The 7,152-nt window shown below is 42.8% G+C and overlaps 1 pseudogene; it reads right to left on the reverse strand.

Moving 5' to 3' along the window:
* Positions 1-2,848, reverse strand: part of LOC114272018 (pentatricopeptide repeat-containing protein At4g04790, mitochondrial-like) — a 45,219-nt pseudogene extending 42,371 nt beyond the window's left edge.
* Positions 2,849-7,152: the final 4,304 nt, after the last annotated feature.

Below are 7,152 nucleotides of genomic sequence, written 5' to 3' on the forward strand. Positions count from 1 at the left end.
CTACTTAATACAAGAGGGTGATGACATTCCCAAGACAAGAGTGCAGTTGCATTATAGTCCCCTGCAGCTAAGGACTTTCAAGACAAGAGTGCAGTTGCATTATAGTTCCCTGCAACTAAGGACTTTCAAGACAAGAGTGCAGTTGCATTATAGTCCCCTGCAGCTAAGGACTTTCAAGACAATAGTGCAGTTGCATTATAGTCCCCTGCAGCTAAGGACTTTCAAGACAAGAGTGCAGTTGCATTATAGTCCCCTGCAACTAAGGACTTTCAAGACAAGAGTGCAGTTGCATTATAGTCCCTTGCAGCTAAGGACTTTCAAGACAAGAGTGCAGTTGCATTATAGTCCCCTGCAACTAAGGACTTTCAAGACAAGAGTGCAGTTGCATTATAGTCCCCTGCAGCTAAGGACTTTCAAGAAATGTCATCAAAACAAGATAGTGTTTAATATACAAGTAGGGATAGTCATTCATGCTAGATCAAGTACTTTTCAAAACAAGGCAAGACGAGATTTTATGAAAGCAAGTTTAACATAGCTTTATTAAAAATACCACTCACATAGTTTCTTCAAACGTCGGGGTCGAGACAAGCCCAAATCCTACAAACACATGGCAAAGCCTATTGAATGCACCTTCAACAAGTTTCGTATGTACACAAATGTTTTCGGAAAACATGCTGGGCACCAACCAGGTCTAGGCCGAGGTTCCACACCTCCTCGCCGAGGTGTGTTCCCGAGGGCCACATGCAAGGAAAAGAGGTCGGGAAACTCTGGGTTCCCCTCTGCTGATGAACATGAAGAACATGGGTGTGAAAACATGAAAAATATGAATGCTCAATCATAATCTGACATCACAAATCTAGGATTTTCATGTTACGAGTTTGAAAACATGGACCTGGGTACCCATAGTTGAAAATCATGCAAGAACAAACACAAAACATGAGTCTAGGCAAAAAGCTTTCGGATCAAAACATGACTTTTCTTGAAGAACATATGAATGTCATTTTCTCTTTCTAAAATCGAGCTTCAAAACGATGCATGGCTTACAAATCATGTCCGATCATGCAATGCAATAACATGGACATAGAGAACATCATGAGCAGATCAAGAATCTAACCTTATTAGAACACGGATCTAACGGTTCGATCTCTAGGAATCAAGCTTGAAGATCTACTTCCTCACTCTAAAACTCTTTCTTCCTCCTAGAGCTTCTCTCTCTACAAGGCAAGTTTATGATACCAAATAATAGTTTTCTATACCCGGTTCTGGGGTTAACCCTCTGCTGAGACACGTGGCGGCGACTGGTTGGGTTCATCCTGAAAAGGTGGCTGACAGACCAGACAAAGCATGGTGGAAGGGTGTTCAACAAGCAAAGCGGTATGGGCTCTCTGACGGGGCAATGACATCGGCTAACAACAAGGCGTATCTAACACGCCACACGGAATGGCACTCCGACAAGGAATGACATCGGCTAGCAAAGGACTTCGGCGACTAAGGTGACAATGACCTCGGCTAGGAAGGACAACACTTGACTAAGCTGTGCCACATCTTGGCCTAGATGCGCCACACCTCGGCCTAGGTCATACCACTCCAGGACGAGATCACTTGGGTGCAAGGTAACATCTCGGCTAATGTGGTCAAGGCAAGGACGGAGGTCAACAAGGGGTTCCAAGATACTACTACTAGACTAAGGATGACCTCGGCTCGGAATAACGTCGGCTAGTATAACTCAGGCAAGGCGTGACCTAAGTTTCACATCAAGGAAGGAACAAGACAAGCATACTACACTTAGACAAATCACAAGGCTTCAAAACAAGGCATGGATCACATTAACTCAAGCGAAACAAATCACAACACACACATGCAAACTTAACAAGTCATAATCACACAGATGCTCATGAACATGATGAGGACATAAAATGTGGGTTCCTACAGGCATAGTCTCTACAGACTTGGTTTCTTTGCTCTGAACTTTCTTCAAGATTGGCTTCACTGGCTCAGATCTGTGCACCTTTGAACTGCCTCCTTGCGTTCTCGTGCACCGTTTTCGCCATTCCTGATAAAAGCCTTGCTCAATCATACGCTTTGGTTGCGTATGTTCTCTCTTTGTACCCTTCGACTGGCATTTGACAACACTCATCTTTGTCAAAACTTCTCCTTCCAGTCTGTACAGTTTGTTGCACAATTTGCCTTGCAACATTTCTCTATCACCTCTGTGTACATGAAGAACCCCGCCACTAGATGAGAAACAATTTCCTTTTAGATCTAGCATACTCAGGGAGATTAGATTCCTCCGTACTCCTGGCACATGTCGGACCTCAGATAACATTACTTTTCTTCCATCCTTAGTAAGGAACCGCACTGTCCCTATGCCGACAACTCTGTTCACTGTGTTGTTGGCCATCCGGATAATGCTACCGCTGACTCTTCGGTAAGTGGAGAAAAGCTTCCTATCTGCACATATGTGGAACGTAAACCCTGAATCCAAAATCCAGCCGAGTGTCTCTAACTCTGACGAGATTGTAAGCATCACCTCTTCATCGTCAGAGGAATTCACTGCAACTGCTGTAGTTGAGGGACCTTCGTGTCCCTTAGCCTTCTCTTTGGCTTGTCTGTCCGCCTTTTTCTCTGGGCAATCTCTTATTACGTGATCCTCTTGATCACAGTAAAAACACCTCCTCGTGTTGTCCTGTCTGGACTGTGAACGCCCTCTGCTTTTACTTCTTCCTCTACCTCTGCCCCTTTCTCTATCTCTGCCTCTACTTTCTGTGACAAGGGCATGGGACTGCTCTCCACCCATCTCTCTCTTCCTTGCCTCCTCGTTGAATAAGGCGTCTGTGATCATCCCCATGGTCAGCTTCCCTTCGGGTGCAGAATTACTGAGAGAAACCACCAACGTCTCCCAGCTGTCTGGTAAGGAACTGTGAACTTTCAACAACCCGTTGCTACATACTCTTCTCGCGCCTCTGTACAACACTGTACCCTTGCACTACTGCACGTCTGCATTTGTGCTCCTGCGCTTAGTATGCTCCTTTGCAGCTATTGTTCTACACGCCTACATATCACCAGTACTTACTCGTATAAAGTAGCTCCAACAGCCACAGCATTTCCCTGAGCCTGAACTGGGTGCCAAATCATCTATCCGTCGATGAATGGCCTTTTTTTTTTTTTTTTTTAATTGAACCAGATCTTCTGACGAACTCCGGAGATAATCATTTCTGCAATCCTCTGATCACCCCTGACCAATCTTGATCTCCCTCGATCTGCCATTTAATCAAGCCTGATCTCTTCTGGTCTTCAATAATCAATCTCGAGTTGTACCTAGTTGTCCATTCTGGTTAGAATCTACCCATTCTAACCTCTTTAGTGAATCCACAGCGTTCCACAATATCCGGCAACCTCCCTTTCGAGTATTGAAGATGACAAACTCCCATGTTTTGACAATCTTTCCAAACCGTTCAGAATTTCACTATTCTGACCTCGCGGTTGCGTCCGGAGCGGTCCGTTTAGCTAGAACCAACCTTCGCTGCATTTTCGGGGACCTCACTGAAAACTATCCTCGAAAGCTGGGCCACACCACAATTTTTTGAAAATTCTGGGCCAAATTACAATTTTCAGAAGTTCAGGGAATATTCCGTGTTCCAACAGAATATTCCGTCCGCTGCACCTGATGCCGTTCGTCTCTTTAATCTGCCTTCTTTTTACAAAAACTCCGTCTCCAAAATCTGACCGTACGGATGTGTCCGGAATACTCCAAATAGTCGAAAACCACTATTGGATCACCAAAAACGGACTCCAAATGGCTTCGATCTAGCCAAAACATTTTGTACGCCTCAGATCTGCGGCTGTACCTTCGCCGCAAAGCACTGGGTCCTTCCTCCTGCGGCTGCACCATTGCCGCATAGCACTGGATCCCTCCCTGCCTCTGGTTGACGGGGCAGACACGTGGCATACCTTTGCTGACGTGTCACTGATAGTTGGCCACGTTCCGGTGACGTGGATGGCCACGTGGCGCTGACCTGGCTGCCGCGTGGCGATGACCTGGACCGCTTCGTGGACGGACATGTGGCATCCCTTTGGTGACGTGTCGCCACGTGTTGACGACGTGGCACGCTGACGCGGCCTGCGCGTGTTCCAGGAACGTGGGTGGACACGCGCTGCCTGCCCACTCGTCTTCTTCCTTCGTCCACGCGTGGGGCGCGTGGGTGAGATTGGGACCACGCGCCGGGTGCCTGCACGACGCGTGTTGGCGCGTGACGCGACTGGGACTCACGCGCCAACTTCCAGAGGCGCGTGAGGGCGCGTCCGGCCTCCGTTGGGTGTCTGCTTTATATTTCTGGACTCCTCTCGTCGAGCCCTTGCTTCTAGTATGCTCAAAATCTGATTTCGAGCAATACGATTTCTGGGCACTTTCAAACATCGCACTGTTTTTGTTTCGAAACGCCGCCGACGAGGCTCTGATACCACTTGTTGGGATCTGGGATCCCGCCCACGACCTTATAGAAATTATTCCATGCAAAAAAACACACCCACACTCAAGGAGACACAATATTTAACGTGGTTCAGCCTCAATGCCTATGTCCACGGCAGAGTAGCCGGTTATCACTATAACAATGGAGATATTACAGAAAGATTACAATAGAGGAGGAGCTCACACTCTCCTCACTCACCCACTCACCCGTCTCCCTCGCTCACACCGAGGGAGACGGTCTCTCCGCCTCACATATCTCACTCTCTGTGGCTTGCTCTGCTCTCTCTCTCTGTTCTCCTCTCACCCATCTTCATTTATACACTTCAGAATGGTGGATGGAGGGGCTGGCCAGCACATGGCCAGCTTGTGCCAACTCCTTCTTCACATGGCTAAAGGTTCTTCTTGCGTTGGCTTCCTAACATGGCCAGCTCATGTGTGTTGGCTTTGCACATTGCCAACTCTTGCAGCACATGGAGAATCACCCCTCACATGGGGTGATGATATCCCACATAAATTTATTGCATGCATACTACTCTGTTCCAGCCAAACCCAGCTTTGGCTGGTGAACTTCAATACAAAATCACCACAACAACAACAACAACAACAACAACAACAAAAATACCACAAGATCTCATTAAATAAGCTAAACAACAATACATAATGCATGCCAAATTACAAACCTTTAAAGTTGGCTTTGTCCCATCAACAGCAGCAGTAATATAATCACAAAGCTCTTTTATTTTATCTATTAACTCTAATCCAAAACAGCATCTCGTAGTAAGCTAATCTTGATAGTGAGTTAGGATTCTCTACGTGGATAGCTCCACAGAAAAATCAGAATTCTTCTACCTTCTCCATGTCAATTAAAAAGATTAGAAATGGACCAAAAGTTTCTTCCTCTAGCCGAAAACCCTGTTCTTTCATTGACCTAAAAAAAGCTGATATGCCTTGTAAATCTGTTGTAATGAAACTTGTTCATCTTCAGTTATCCTGGCCTTTTCTATGCAAAGTCCTATTAATGCATTATATTCTTTAACACGAGTTTCTCTTCCCAGTTTACCAAATACATAAATAGTAGCATCTGCCCCCAGCGTTTGTGCACACATTCTAACTAGCCGGTCAAAACCATGATTTTGGGTGCTCTGAAAGACCCACTTTTGCTTCCTATCACGTGATACTTCTTCCCGATGGAGTGAGATGTAATTATAGGACATAATTGAGAACCATGGCATTTCCAAAAATGTTTCCAGATATTTATCATCATTGACCTCTGGGGAATCAGGTGAAATAACTGTATCCAATGATGTACCGCCTGCAAATAAAATAAATAAATGCAATAATAATGTCAAAAGAAAACACAAAACAAGTAAGATCACCTAAGAATACTAAAAATGCATACCAGAATGAGGCCTCAAAGTACCGGCCGAGAAATAGCTAACCGCTTTCGAAGCAGAGTTTTTGGAAGGGGAACGCGTTTTTGGAGATTTGGTGGAGCGGCGTTGTTTGGGAGTGATCGGAGAAGAGGTGTCGAGTGATGAGACGATCTGTTTTAGGGTTGGATCCTGGGAAGAAGGTAAGGAGGTTTTGGCAGAACGGAACAGCGGGCTTAGCTTCTTCGTTTTCGACGCGGTCATTTCATCTCTCTGTCACATGAGGAATACGGTTGGGATGAGAAATTATTTAATAATTCCAGCATACGTGATATTTCAAGTGGATCACTAATTATTTAATTTTATTATTTAATTTCATGTTATTTTTTATCTATGATATAAATTGTGAGATTCTATTTTTTTTTATCAATCAAAACTTAATGAAATATTATGTGTTCATATTCTAAAAATATTGAATAATTATACCTTCGGGCACAGGAATAGGTTAACTGCCTCCCGGTCAAGTGTGTTTGATTGGACGGATTGGATAAATGAATTAAAATCTATCAGATTTAAATCTTGGGACAGTGAATCTTCAGACTATTTGGTTGGATTGAATGTGTATCTCGTGTTTGTTTTTTCATGGAATTAGATGTCTGGAAATGACTATTTTTAGTAAATCTAATATTTGGTTGGACGGACTGGATAAAGATAAATGATCAAAAGATTATTTTATCATTTTTAATTATTTACTAAGTAATAGCAATATTACATATGTCTTTAAATTTAATCTTTATTTATAATTGATTAGTGGACCACAATTAATTGTTTAATTTTTTTTAATGTTTCAAACAAACATTTTTTCAATATCACATTCTTTCAATATAAATAAGACCATTTCCCTACCAATTTTTATCTAACACAAAAAAAATTATTTTATTTTTTTTATTAACAAAAAAATAACTTTATTAATGCATAGAATGAATAAAGCATAAATACATCAACAAAGTAAAAGAGTAAAGAAAACACACCCAAAAACCAAAAAAACAAAAAATAAAAGTTAAAGAGATTTCAACAAAAAGTCTTCACACCCATAAATTAAAAGCAACATACTAGCAGCATCACGCCACACAACAGTAACAAATCCCTCATATTGAAGAAAGAGAAACAAATCTAGTTTGATGAAGAGAAAAAAAAAAAACTTGAAAGAAAAAAAAAAACAGAGAGAAAGAAAATAAAATCTCAACCAAATCAGCCACAACAACAACCAAAATTAAAATAAAAATAAATAGTAAACAAAACGGAAGATGTAAA

Source organism: Camellia sinensis, chromosome 8, assembly GCF_055761805.1.
Source record: "Camellia sinensis isolate YWXY chromosome 8, ASM5576180v1, whole genome shotgun sequence".
NCBI lineage: Eukaryota > Viridiplantae > Streptophyta > Magnoliopsida > Ericales > Theaceae > Camellia > Camellia sinensis.